Source organism: Archocentrus centrarchus, chromosome 5 (genome assembly GCF_007364275.1).
Source record: "Archocentrus centrarchus isolate MPI-CPG fArcCen1 chromosome 5, fArcCen1, whole genome shotgun sequence".
Taxonomy (NCBI): domain Eukaryota; kingdom Metazoa; phylum Chordata; class Actinopteri; order Cichliformes; family Cichlidae; genus Archocentrus; species Archocentrus centrarchus.
Window position 1 is genome coordinate 34,324,853 of NC_044350.1, and position 14,188 is coordinate 34,339,040.

At 45.4% G+C, this 14,188-nt stretch overlaps 1 long non-coding RNA gene across 1 annotated transcript; it reads left to right on the plus strand.

Annotated features, from left to right (window-relative positions):
* The first annotated feature begins 1,215 nt into the window (after nt 1-1,215).
* Nucleotides 1,216-6,216, plus strand: LOC115779736 (uncharacterized). Its single transcript, XR_004019933.1, has 3 exons — nt 1,216-1,380; nt 1,637-1,811; nt 4,959-6,216. It is a non-coding gene; the product is annotated as an uncharacterized LOC115779736 (long non-coding RNA).
* Nucleotides 6,217-14,188: the final 7,972 nt, after the last annotated feature.

A 14,188-nucleotide genomic window follows, 5' to 3' on the forward strand; every position in this document is an offset into this window, starting at 1 on the left:
TTCTTTGTTCCAATTATGGCAAATATTTGAATTTAAGACTCAAAATACTAAGAAAATACAAGAAGATGAAACCAAACTAAAAGCCAAATGGAGAATATTTAACAACAAAATACAAAATTTATAAACTCAAAACCCAGGAAATAAGAAAAACTGCTCTTCAGTACATTTGATCATTGATGTGAAGCATGAATGGAGTTTTTATGATTAAGGTTAGGAGCTCACAGCTGCTGCCTTACGTTAGAAAAAGATCGCAGTGCGGTTTGATGCTAAAAGAAGAAAGCGATGCGTTAGACAGGAAGGACATCATCTTTCCTGAACTCGAGCCAAATTTTGTCATAACTGATCCGAATTATGACATAGAAAGAAAACTCGTTCCTTTCAACATTTGTTTTGAAAGGCAATTCATCATCTGCTCCACACGTGAGGCTGTACAGCAGTCCTTTACAAAGACGCAGGCTGTGGTAAGCTCTCTGAAATACCAGAAACCTGTTTTCCAGTTCTCTTTTGTCTTTATCTTATTTTCCTCCATTCTTCTGTGGAAAGATGGTTTTTTTTTTGGTAAAATGAAATTTTACCAAAATGAAGCTCATGGCTCTCCCCGGCTGACTCTGCATTCATTATGCCAGTAGGCCAGCACAGCTCTTTATACACTGTTCCATAAATTATGTCCAGCATGCATACTCACCATGTTGATATTCAGAGTAGACTTTAGCTTATTTTGGCTTCAGGTGCAATTCTGTGTTTGTATGATGTGTGTGAGGTAATGCAGAGAAAACTAAACTAACTTTTTAGAGTAAGAAAAAAAATAAAGTTGAGGGACATCTTGCAGCGTGATAAGACCCACTGTGCAAAGTGCACATTTGGAGACTGGAGAGCACTTGTTCAGGGTTCTGATAGAATAAGCCACAGATACTGATCGTGCACCGTAACGAGCTCTTAATGAGGCTGTGCAGGTGTGGAACTGTAAACCTGCATAGTTGAAATTTCATTTACTGAGAAAATTTTGGGCTAAATTCATCAAATGGCTGTGCTTGTTCTGCTTGGTTTGCTTTTTTGCAGTCTTATGTCGCCTTGAGCACTGAAATAAAAGTTGTAGAAAGCTAAATTCATTTAGATAAGGATATAAAAATAACTATTAAAAAATGCTGTGGGTTCGTGGGTTGGCTAAGCTCTGCCCGTTTCTCTCCCCCCCCTCACAGGATTCAACATTATCCTGAAGGAGCTCACATCAAAGAGAGACCCGACTGGCAACAAGCAGCTTTGATCACATGCTTCGTCCTGTCCCAGAAGATGCCATCTGCTACCTGTATGCCCGTGTCAGAGCTTTGGCCACCCTGTGTGGAAAAGAGGAAAAAAAGACCATGAAGCAAAAATATGATGGTAATTTACAAAACATTCATTAAAATTTCAACCCATTATGTCTGCAATACATATGTGTTCAGTGAGTAATAATAATAATACATTGGCTCAGGTCATAAAGTTCCGATACTTTAATAAATCTTTTTTATTATTATTATTATTTCTAACAATTAAACAAAATGTTCCAGCCATCGTTTCCCACCACAGTATGTTTGAACAGCATCAGCTGTGTTTTCACTGATTTCTGTACTTCATTGTGTCCCTCTTCATGTCCGAGCCTAAACCGATGCCCTGTGAGGAGTGCAGGAAAGTCACAGAACAGAGAATCAGACACAGAGTTAAAGTGCAGAGCAGCAGACGTGGAAACGACTCAGAATGAATCAACATTAAAGTCCAGCACTACCCCAGAGCAGCATCCTGTCAGAACTCGCTTCCTCTTGACCTCTGTGCAGGTGTGTGTCCTTACTGATGCCTGAGCACCCGTGCCAATGGTGTGCACACTTGTGCAAGCATGTACTTTAATCTTTGCATGTCTGTGTGTATTTTCTGTGCCCACTTCTGTCCCACTGTGTGTGTGTGTGTGTGTGTGTGTGTGTCCGTGTGTCCCCTCAGGCTTTAATAAGCATCTGTGTGATAAGTGTGGCTCTCTGCCCAGAAGCGCAGGTTCCACTGCTGAACTCGCACTTCAACAACATTTTGGTGTCTGCCTGAAATAAAATGCCAGGCTGAGCCCGACACTCTACTCACAGTCACAGCTTACAGGTAAATCCCTGTAACCGCCTCGCCGAGTTACGCCGCAGCTCTTTGAAGATGTCAGAAAGGATGATCAGGTGTTGGCACATTCAGGTGACCAGGTTTACAAGACTGTTGGCACTGAGGACCGTACACAGGGAGAGGCAACAGTGAGCTTTTTAACCTCAATTTAAATTATAGATAGCTGCAAAAACAGCAAATAATTAAGTGATCTTCTACCAAAAATTGTGTCCACCATTACTAATGTATGAAAATTCCTTTAACCATATTAAATACAGACTTCTGAACTGTTACTTTAAATCCAGCAGGGTAGAAAAAGAAGCTCAGATATGCTAAATAATCCAAACATTTTATGTTTAAAGAATAAGCAAAAATATTACATTTCAGTAAGAATCCCCAACTGCAGGAAAACAAGGTGCTCACAACTACAGGAAGAGCTGCAAAGGTCAAATCTGAGACATAAATTTGAAGGACAGTCACAGCTGACATTGTGTCTCAAAATTTTAATGTTTAAATAAATATCTATAAAATACGGGGATGAAAAAAAAGGAATCTGAAGGAATGTAGAGTTAGGGAAGTGCTTCAGAATAACGAGAGTTCATAATGTCAGTCAGTGCAGATGAGTTATTCTCATCTGCCTTTTGTGACAAACAGAAACAGACTTATGATTTCACATAAACGGTACATTAGATTTCAAACTGTAGCGTGCTGCCAGTTTGGTAACCCAGAGTTACAACAGCAGTTTTAAAACTGCATAAACTACTTATTTTACACCTTTGGGTTTCTGTCTTGGGCAGCACGGTGGTTAGCACTGCTCCCTCACAGCAAGAAGGTCCTGGGTTTGAATCCACCTCGGCTTTTCTGTGTGGAGTTTGCATGTTCTCCCCATTTCCTCCCACAGTCCGAGGACATGCAGTTAGTGGGGTTAGGTTCATTGGTGATTCTAAATTGCCGGTAGGTGTGAATGGTTGTCTGTCTCTCTGTGTTAGCCTGCTAACTTGCCCCCTCCCCCAAAAAGTGGCACTGACGGTACAGGGTGACCTATAAACACTTTTACTCAAATATACTAAATGTTTCTCTAATCAATATCCAGAAGAACTCCAGTAATTTCAACTGCACTTCTATAGTCCTTTCCCATTTTAACCAATTGGACAGTTTGAACTGCTGCATCTCTCCAACTGTTTGATAAAGTGGACCACTCCACCTTTTATAAAAAGTGAAAGACTTGAGTGGGACAGAGGAAAAAAGAAGTCAAAATTACATCACGGGGCCAAGCTCGAGCTCCAAACACAAAAAGCAGTCCTCAGCATATCTGTAACTGAGCCTGCCTGATAAACGCCTACATCAGATGTGACAGGTTGGATCTCCTCTTCTGTTATCAAACTCATTTCTTTAGTAAACATTTGTTTATGTTTCTTTTAGCTACAATTTTGCTCATTTTTACAAAGATGTTACTGTAAATCTATTAGTGCAATCGTGAAAGTCTCGGTACCTAAACCGTGGTGTAAAAAAGATACTGAGTCAAGTTCACACAGCACCGATATAGGAATGCTGCCACAGATGAAGGCTAAGCTCATTAAGAGAAACCTGCTGAAGGTAACACTGTATCAACACAACAAAGCAGGTTTGTCTTTCTCTTTGAAGACGTTCCCTCCTTTTCAACTGATCACAGACCTGGTAAAGAGTCTGAAGGAGACGGTGGATCTTCTGGGCCGAGATTGTTGCAGCCTAATTCCCGCAGAGGTGTACATGGTGAAATATGAAAGCGGAGTACAGCGAAGTATGACTTCAACGGAGAAGGTCAAGTGAGTTGAAGGAGTGAGCAGCCAGTCTGAGTTTCAGATGAAAAGGGAGCTGAAAATCTATGCTTCATGCTTTGTGCTCGGCAGCAGGGTTCCACTTGTGGGAGTAATTAGCACCGCAGCCTCTCTTTTGAAGTGAGCTCGAAGAAACAGGCAGACAACTGTGGCTTGTGAGGGCAGCACGTTGACAGAGAGATTCACTGCACGAAATGTGGAGCTGGCCGTTAGTTAAATGCCATCACGCAATCTGGCATAAAGGAATGCATTAAAAAAAAGATACATCATATGGACTGTATGCAGCAATTAGAGGGGGAAAAGAAAGGTCTGAGAAACTACAATTAAGATTCCCTGTTCAATAAAAAGACCACATCGGTTTCATTCTATATGAAATGATTGCGCTTAACAGTTTAAAAGGTGAAATATCTGAAAACTGTAAATGGATGTCAAATATCAGAATATCTTGGTATTTATTTTCCCCTTTTTTGATTTAATGGCAGCAGTATCACTCTGCATGCACAATACAAGTTTATCCAAACCTGATAACTGAGGTTTGGATTTGTTCCAGAGAACATCTTGTAACATGAGGAGTGACTCAGTCCCCATAAAGGTTCAGTGGGGCTGCGTTCAGGTGATTGTGGATGAAAGTCTTAGACAGTCGGTCCTTAAACATCTTCAATAGCTGTTAAAAAACCTTTGACGTATGGCTGGGAGTCATCATCCTTCTGCAGAGTGACTCATACCCCACAAAGATGGAATATGGATGAAGTGCCATGTTTCTTTGTCAGGGTAATTTGGTACAGGTGTTCCAGTCCAGGGAAGGCAAAACACCTAAAAACAAACTTTACCTGATGTAAACGTTAAAATGAAGACAAAGCTGATATTTTTATTTTACGCTTTAACATAAAACAGTGTTCTGTGTTAAAGGGTCTTTGAGCCTGTTTCTAACCCCTTCCATCAGGTGACCAGGTGCACCACACTGAATTCTTAACTCCTGTCCTTCATCCCACATATTGAGACACTATCACTCATTTTTATTGATTCTAGTTTTCGCTGCTGGACAGGTAAAATCCTACCTTTGTGAAGAAAGCTGGGGAGGCTGTCACCATGGGACGCCTGCAGGTCAACCTTTCCCAGCCGGGAAAATCGTGAGTCACCAAAAGGTCACAAGTTTTGCAGCTTTCTGTAGAATTCACCTGCTTCACCCTGTTATGAGTAACTTCACTGGGTTTTTGGACATTTCTGCTTTTGCTATTTTTCAATTTCATGTGTAAGAGAATATGACATGAGAAATGTGATGTGCAGATCTATGGATGCATCCTCATAAAACAGCAGTTATTGGGATGGAAAAGGAAGAAAACAAAGGCAAGATGAAGATACAAAAGTATGAGGAGAAACTTTAGCTTTCTTTCATGCTTACTTTCTTAATGAGGAAGTTGTTTTACTTAAATTCATATAAAATATATCTGAAATGTGCTAAATGCCAAACCTGCTACCAGCATACTTTGTGTTCAGTTTTCCCCACTTTAAGTCTGGTGATCATACCACCAACCTACCTTTTCAAGAACTCCGATCCTCCTGAGACAAAGGAACACAAAGTATTTTGATGTCTCTTTTATTTGGAGACACAGAGGAACATTTGACACATCTCACATATGTTTTGCTGTTGCACCCAGGAATGCTGCACCTGAAAGGCCTCAGGCTGTTAACCACTTCAGGCAAGTGGATTGCACCATATTTTCTTACTCTCTCATCTGGGTCGGGCTTCCTTTTCTCGATTTCTGGAGCGAGCTCTTCATCGCTTGAATCGTTCAGCTCATTGTTGACATCTTTGTCCCTGGGTTATCAGTTCCACGGCCAAGAGGAGTTTGAACTCCAGGTACTGGGAGGTGTTCTTTGCAGCTATTTCATCAGGTCTCCGTATAATCATTTCTGATGACCCTTTTGGTTTTGTGCTCAGGATGATGACAGCAGTGAAGTGACATTTTTTTTGGGATTCGATTCTTTTGAATTGTTCTTGTAGCAGGCTTTCTTGAAGAGCATCCATGAGACTGATAATGGTAAAATACCAGTCAAAGTAGACCAGTGATCCTCTGGGAAGTCTCTCAGTCAAACGCAGAACTGCATTTCCACTTATTCCCATCTGTTGGACTTGACTGAAGGTATTCTGTCCAATGTAGGATTCAAAATCCAGTACTAAGCCACCTGGACTTACAGGAACGAACACCTTTAATCCTTTTGGATTTGGCTGAACAATTGCTGCTGAATGGAACAATCTGTTCATCAAAATAGACTTTTTATAGACCTCTGGATTTTGTTTGTTTTTTCTCTCTTTTGAAGGTGAAAGCGGCCTGTTTGTCTCTTTTATTTTAATTATCAATAAAAACCTTTTAAGACTTTTGCCTCCACGTCTCCTTTTGGTCAACCTGGACACTTTTTGTTACTTCCCCACACCCCCTGGACTGTTTAAGGGAACGTAACAGTTGGCCCAGGTAGGTCAAGGAAACCTCGGAGAACGCTATTAAGAACTCGTCTGACTTTCCACAGGGGATCCTTGTTCTTCTCATCTTCTGGCACGTTCAAAATCATTGACCACTTTCAGCGAAGACCTGATGATGTAGAAATGATCACATGTCATAGAATCTGGTATAACTGCAACTCCTCTTTTTGCAGCCCAGGCCATGTTGATTTTTGGATAGCCAACCATATATATATATATATATGGAGATTCTTAAAAAGGTGTTTATTTGTTCTGGCATTGTGTTTAAACTAGACCCTGAACCCTGTACCATATGCTGGTTGGTGAAGAAGGACAGGACCTGAATTTTTTATTTATTTATTTTTTAAAATCTTTTACTGAAACACACTTTGGTACGTTACCCTTTCTTTGTTGCTTAAAATAAAAAATCCAAGATTCCTGCATGTTGGTTTAGAGCTGACAGGCCGACGGTTCACTTCAGCTGCTCCTGCATCTTCATCATCCTCGTCTGGGAAGCAGGTGAAATGCTAATGTTAATATTATTAATAATATTCCATAACTTTTAATAAATGTTTAATTTTGTGTAAGTGTGTATAATGACTAATTCAAGGGAACTGAAGAAAAAGCATTTACATTTTCCACCCTTTATATTTTAGTCACTAAATCGACTGTAGATTTAGTCGAATATATTCTTACCATAATTTCATCGACTAAAAGTAAAACTATTCAGATGACTAAATTATGACTAAAACTAAATCAAAATTTGCTGTCAAAATGAACACTGTTGCCCTGTAAATACACTTAAACTCACTCAAATGACTTATTAGGAAAATTCATCCAAGTCTTGTGGGGGTGTCAGCCAATTTGAACAGACAGAAAAGGGGGAGTTGGCACTTTGTTCTCTCTAAGAATCATCAGCACTTAGCAGAGCGGCATGTATAGGATGAGAGACATAAGCAAAAACTAACTGTGCACTACAGCATACAAAGATTAATTACTGACCTATCGGTATCAGTGGATCCTCTCCCTAACCAATAATGGCCAGTCATTTAAAGCTGACCCTGATGTGCATAGTCATGGCAGCATACTAAGTTTGCTGGTCCTTTAATAAAAACAAAGCATAAAAAAATAAAAATGATAGTGAGTAATTTCAAGAATATACTGCAGCGCATGTGGTCGACTGTTTTATTACTAACCCTGGTTTCATCACACAGCTTCATGCTCATTTGGTCCTCATGTCACAGAGAGAAACTCAGAAAAGTCTGGACTAGAATCCACAGTATATCGACAGAGAGATACCACGATCACATGGCATCTTAAATTAGATATTTAAAACAATAGTTTAGAGATTTGTTGGAATTTCCTGATTTTTAAGCTCTTCACCCGACCTCACTCTCATTTATCTCAACTAAGGCTTCATTCCATTTTCCCACATATGGCTCAACAAAGCTGCCAAGATGGTGGCATCGGGCTTTTAAACATCACATCAGAGACCTGTGGATGACACCACAAATGGCACAGATTTTTTTATTTAGCCCTTGAACACTACTTTTATTTAGTTTGGCTGGGTTTTATGTTTTTGGTTTTTTTTCCATGTAATACTCACAGTTGTTAGGATACATCCCCACACTAACAGGCACTCTGGCAAGGTAAAAAAAACCCTTTTCTAGGCTAAACTGGGGCAGCATCCAGGTCTGGAGGTGGTCTCTGGTGAGGGAATTGAGGGGATATGAGGCTAATTTGCATGTTATGTTCACAAATACAATTTGTTGGTCTCATCTGCTCATGTTTGTGGAAATAACAGGCAACACAGATGACAATAGCAGCTGGAAGATGCCAACTAATCAGGATCTGTGCCTTCAAATTCCTCTCAGAGAAGCAGGGGCCAATTCTTTTCAACTAAATTATTACACAAGAGCATCATGCTATTAGCTCCCTGTTTAGACTTCCCTCTGTAGCCACAACTTTGGGTGAAAACTGTTCACAGCCTCTAATTTATTATCAACAAATGGACAAATGCCCACCCATGTATCGATCCTACTAAGCAGTATTATCTGTGTATCCTGATATGCTGTTTTTAATGTGGCATGAATTCACACTGTGATCATGTTCCTCCGTTATAATGAGCACACACTGTACAGTATTGTTGGCTCAGTCTCACAGGAGCACTCGAGTAGTTGGAAGTAGTTGTCTTAAAGTTTGCTGTTGTACTAAGTGGCTATACTGACTAGTCTAAGAATGCTAGTCACCAACCTAGGGATGCTAATGGCCAAGTTAACAATACTATTTGCTAAAACTGTTAAAGTTTAGCAAAGGTTACAGAGAAGGGCTGGTGAATTTTTGCTTGCCCACTAATAGGTAACCCAGACTAGTTCATGAAAGGCTCGTCAATACTCATCAACAGCTCATCAGTAGTCTTAAGCTGTTACCAAATTTCCTGCAAGGCTTTGAACAAATCATATTAAGAAGATGCAAATAAATGGAAATAAATTACGGGGACACTTTCATGGTGATCGTTTTATAGGAATAAACCCAAATTGATCCCCAGGCTCTGGATATGGGTAAGAATCAAGCATGAGCATGTGTGTGTGTTTGTCTATGAGAAGCTGGCATTTGTCAGGCATCTGGTTGGTACAATGTGTTCCCGACAGGCGACAGGTGTGTCTCTTTAGCGGTCTCACACACACACACACACTAATTAAAACCCTGGCTTACTGTCTGTTCAGTTTAATCTGCTCACTGGAAGGTGGCCTCGGCACCCGGAGGCTTCCAAGGCTGTGTGCGCGTGGTGCTCGCTGTGATGTTTATTCATAAACGTGTGTATTCGTGCTCTGTGTGAAGAATATGATTTGTTATTATGATGCTGCTTTTACATCTGGAAGTAAAGGAAAAAAATGCCAAAGAAATGACAACTTCCTGTTTTATGAAAACGGAGCTGAAAGGAAATAAAGTGTAAAGTGTCTCTTTTAAACAGTCTGCTTAAAAACTGAGCATCGCGAATCAAAAATAAAATGCTGACACTGTAAATAAAAACACACTGAAATTCATATAAATGCTGTGCTTAATTAAAAATCACAGAAAAAGAAAATGTTGAAATTGTGATGGCTCATCTCTTCTTCTAACAACACTTTGAGGAGCCTAAGTAGTCCCCAGTGTTGCTTTATATTTATATTTTAATTTCAAAATTCTATGAATGCTTTAATTAGGCGACAGATCCCGATTACCAATAGGCTGGTTTAGCATCCAGACTCTTATTACAAAGCCATGCTTTTGAAATTTCTGATATATTTCTGATATATTCATCTGGATGGCAGCATATATCGTTCCAAACTCTGTGGGTATCGTGCAGCATCAATGGTGTTTTCACAGATGTGCAGATTTCCCGTGCTCCCCCCCCCAAATATCTGAGATGCAGGCTCAGAGAAGCTAGCAGTGATTCTGTATCTGACCTTGTATTTTTCAAAACCAGCTATTAAAAAACATCAATTTTTCAGTTTCAACAGTTGATGCCAGATTTGAATTTGTTTTTCAAAACACTGCAGTCTGTAGTCATTATGAATTTATATTTTTCAAAAAGACAGTAGGTGAGCTACTAATCAACCATGAAAAGTTTTCCTCATATTACTTCAATGAAAAACACCCGAGGCGAAGACAGAGAGTCAGAGCCTGACAAGACAACAGAAACCAATATGCCACAGCGAGAGCAGAGGAGTTAAATCTTTCCTCATAAATCTGGAGGATGGAGATGTTGAGAGGAAAGAAGGGAAGATGAACTGAAGGAGAGGAGAAGGAATGAATCAGATCAGTGAGAGAAAATGAAAGGATGGACTTTAAGCTGTGTTTGCCTTTCTAAAAATTCAACTGCTTTGACGTGTTTCCAGCATTTGTATGAACTTCTTCCACCTCAGTCTTTGATGTTTCCTGTAAAGTCAACACTTCCTGCATCCTTCATCTGTTCTTCTGAAGATACAAGGAAGACGTTGGAGGCTGTAAGACATTCACCTTTACATGAACCGGCAGACACTGCAAAGCTTTTTTTGTAGTAATATTCATTTTACATCATACAAGTTTTTTTTTTTCCCCCATGGTCTCGAGAATATGTAACATATACTGAAATTAAGACAAGTATTATCAATAAATCCACATTCTTATCCTGATTTTCTTGATCCTAATCATTTACATGTTTTAAAAAGTATGCTGTTGTCATGGCCGGGGAGGAAACAGGCGAGGAATGGCTGACACAAAGGACTCCAGAAGTCAGCGTAACTTAAAAGGGATTTATTTCAACGGGAAAAAAACAATACAAAAACCGTTCAGAAGGGAGACGAAGGGGAACCACAGGGAGCACAGGAACACACGGGCACACAACATCAACGACGCGACAGAGAACAAATGAAAACTGAGGGCTTAAATACACAATGGGTAATCAGGGCAAGAGGAAACAGCAGGGAACAACAGGTGAGGCAAATGAAACTAATTACACAGGGGAAGCAAAGCTAAACACAAAGCACAAGGAAATCACATTGGCAAAATAAAACAGGAAGTGATAAACCAAGGAACACGCAGACAAGTCACAACACTGGGAACATGACAAACATACAGGGAGGACAAACTCAGGAAATAAACTATTAACACAAAACGCTGGGCCAACGGCCCAGGACATGACAGTACCCCCCCCTCAAAGGCCGGCTCCCGACGGCCAAAACCAGAAACAAAACCAGACCAGGGCGGGAGGCGGGGGACCAGGAAGGAGGGCCCGCAACAAAAACAGCCAGGGAGCAAACAAAGTCAGGAACAAACCCAAAAACACAAGGAAGCACTGGAGCAAGGGAAGAGCACAAGGGCAAAAAACAATAAGCAAAAGGAACAGAACAAAGAAAAGCAATGGCACAAGCTGAATACAGTCCAAAAACCAGAGCAAAAACACGGGGATGAGAAAACAAAAAAAAAACAACCGGATGAAACAAAACGCGACGGCACAAGGCCGGAGAGCTCCAATGTCCAAAATAGGGGGTCGAAACAAGGAACAGTCCAGGAGCTATGACAAAACAAAAACAGCAGGGGAAAAAACAGTCCACAGTTCAGGGGAGTCAGTGGGAAATCCAAAACAAAAAACACACAGTTCAGGAGGCCGCAGAGGCCAAGGGGCCACAAAGCAAAGTCCCAACGAGGGAGGCCGACCGCGCTCCCAGCGGCGGCGGCGACGAGGACGAGGAGGAATCACTGGAGGCCGACCGCGCTCCCAGCGGCGGCGGCGACGACGAGGGGAAGTCACTGGAGGCCAACCGCGCTCCCAGCGGCGGCGGCGATGGGGAGCAGGCACCGGAGGCCGACCGCGCTCCCAGCGGCGGCGGCGGAGACGAGGAGAAGACACTGGAGGCCGACCGCGCTCCCAGCGGCGGCGGCGGAGACGAGGAGAAGACACTGGAGGCCGACCGCGCTCCCAGCGGCGGCGGCGGAGACGAGGAGAAGACACTGGAGGCCGACCGCGCTCCCAGCGGCGGCGGCGGAGACGAGGAGAAGACACTGGAGGCCGACCGCGCCCCCGGCGGCGACGACGAAGACACACCAGAGCCGCAACATGCCCGGACTCCCCTGAGCCCAGGGCGGTCAAGGACACAGGAAACTCGGAAGGTCCGAACCGAGCGGGACCCCCTGGCGGCTCGGACTGAGCGGAACACTCCGAAGACTCCGGCGGCTCGGACTGAGCGGAACACTCCGAAGACTCCGGCGGCTCGGACTGAGCGGGACCCCCTGGCGGCTCGGACTGAGCGGGACCCCCTGGCGGCTCGGACTGAGCGGGACACTCCGAAGACTCCGGAGGCTCGGACTGAGCGGGACCCCCTGGCGGCTCGGACTGAGCGGAACACTCCGAAGACTCGGACTGAGCGGGACCCCCTGGCGGCTCGGACTGAGCGGGACCCCCTGGCGGCTCGGACTGAGCGGGACCCCCTGGCGGCTCGGACTGAGCGGAACACTCTGAGGACTCTGGCGGCTCGGACTGAGCAGGACTCTCCGGCGCGGAGCGCTCGGACTGAGCGGAGACCCCCATCGGCTCGGACTGAGCGGGACCCTCTGGCGCGGAGTGCTCGGACTGAGCGGGACCCCCTGGCTCGGACTGAGCGGAGACCCCCATCGGCTCGGACTGAGCGGGACCCTCTGGCGCGGAGCGCTCGGACTGAGCGGAGACCCCCATCGGCTCGGACTGAGCGGGACCCCCTGGCTCGGACTGAGCGGAGACCCCCATCGGCTCGGACTGAGCGGGGCCCTCTGGCGCGGAGCGCTCGGACTGAGCGGAGACCCCCATCGGCTCGGAATGAGCGGAGACCCCCATCGGCTTGGAGTGAGCTGAGCCCATGGGCTGAACGGGGCCTACATAGTGAGGCACCGGATGCGTAGGCTGGGACCGCGGAACAGGGCACACTGCTGCTTTATTGAGCAGCAGGGGCTGCTCGAGGAATAGCCGAGGTGCAGGGGACTGCGTGGAAGCAGGCCGGGAGACGACTGGCCGCGTGGAAGCAGGCCGGGAGACGACTGGCCGCGTGGAAGCAGGCCGGGAGACGACTGGCCGCGTGGAAGCAGGCCGGGAGACGACTGGCCGCGTGGAAGCAGGCCGGGAGCGAGAGAGAGCAGACTGCGTGGAAGCAGACCGAGAGCTAGGGAGACGACTGGCCGCGTGGAAACAGACCGAGAGCTAGGGAGATCTGGCTGCGTGGAAACAGACCGAGAGCTAGGGAGATCTGGCTGCGTGGAAACAGACCGAGAGCTAGGGAGATCTGGCTGCGTGGAAACAGACCGAGAGCTAGGGAGATCTGGCTGCGTGGAAACAGACCGAGAGCTAGGGAGATCTGGCTGCGTGGAAACAGACCGAGAGCTAGCTAACACTGGGGCCTGAGAGGGAGCTGACACAACTGGAGCTACAGAAGGAGCAGGAGCTGAGGGAACTGGGACCAAAACCGAAGGAACTAAGACAGGGGCTGAGGGAACTGACTGAGAGGGCACTGAAACAGCTGACACTGGGGACCGAGGAAGAGTTACTGGAGCTAGAGCTGACTGAGGGCGAGGGGGAGCGACTGGAGCTAGAGCTGACTGAGGGCGAGCCGACTGCGTGGAGACTGACTGAGAGCTAGAGAGAGCTGAGGCTGAGGGAGCTGATGCGGGGAGAGCTGGCTCTGGGGAAGGTGAAGCGGGGAGAGCTACAGAGGCTGACTGAGACTGAGCGGTGGCTGGAGCGACAGCTGACTGAGACTGGGAGGTGGCTGGAGCGACAGCTGACTGAGACTGGGAGGTGGCTGGAGCGACAGCTGACTGAGACTGGGAGGTGGCTGGAGCGACAGCTGACTGAGACTGGGAGGTGGCTGGAGCGACAGCTGACTGAGACTGGGAGGTGGCTGGAGCGACAGCTGACTGAGACTGGGAGGTGGCTGGAGCGACAGCTGACTGAGACTGGGAGGTGGCTGGAGCTACAGCTGACTGAGACTGGGAGGTGGCTGGAGCTACAGCTGACTGAGACTGGGAGGTGGCTGGAGCTACAGCTGACTGAGACTGGGAGGTGGCTGGAGCTACAGCTGACTGAGACTGGGAGGTGGCTGGAGCTACAGCTGACTGAGACTGGGAGGTGGCTGGAGCTACAGCTGACTGAGACTGGGAGGTGGCTGGAGCTACAGCTGACTGAGACTGGGAGGTGGCTGGAGCGACAGCTGACTGAGACTGGGAGGTGGCTGGAGCTACAGCTGACTGAGACTGGGAGGTGGCTGGAGCGACAGCTGACTGAGACTGGAAGGTGGCTGGAGCTACA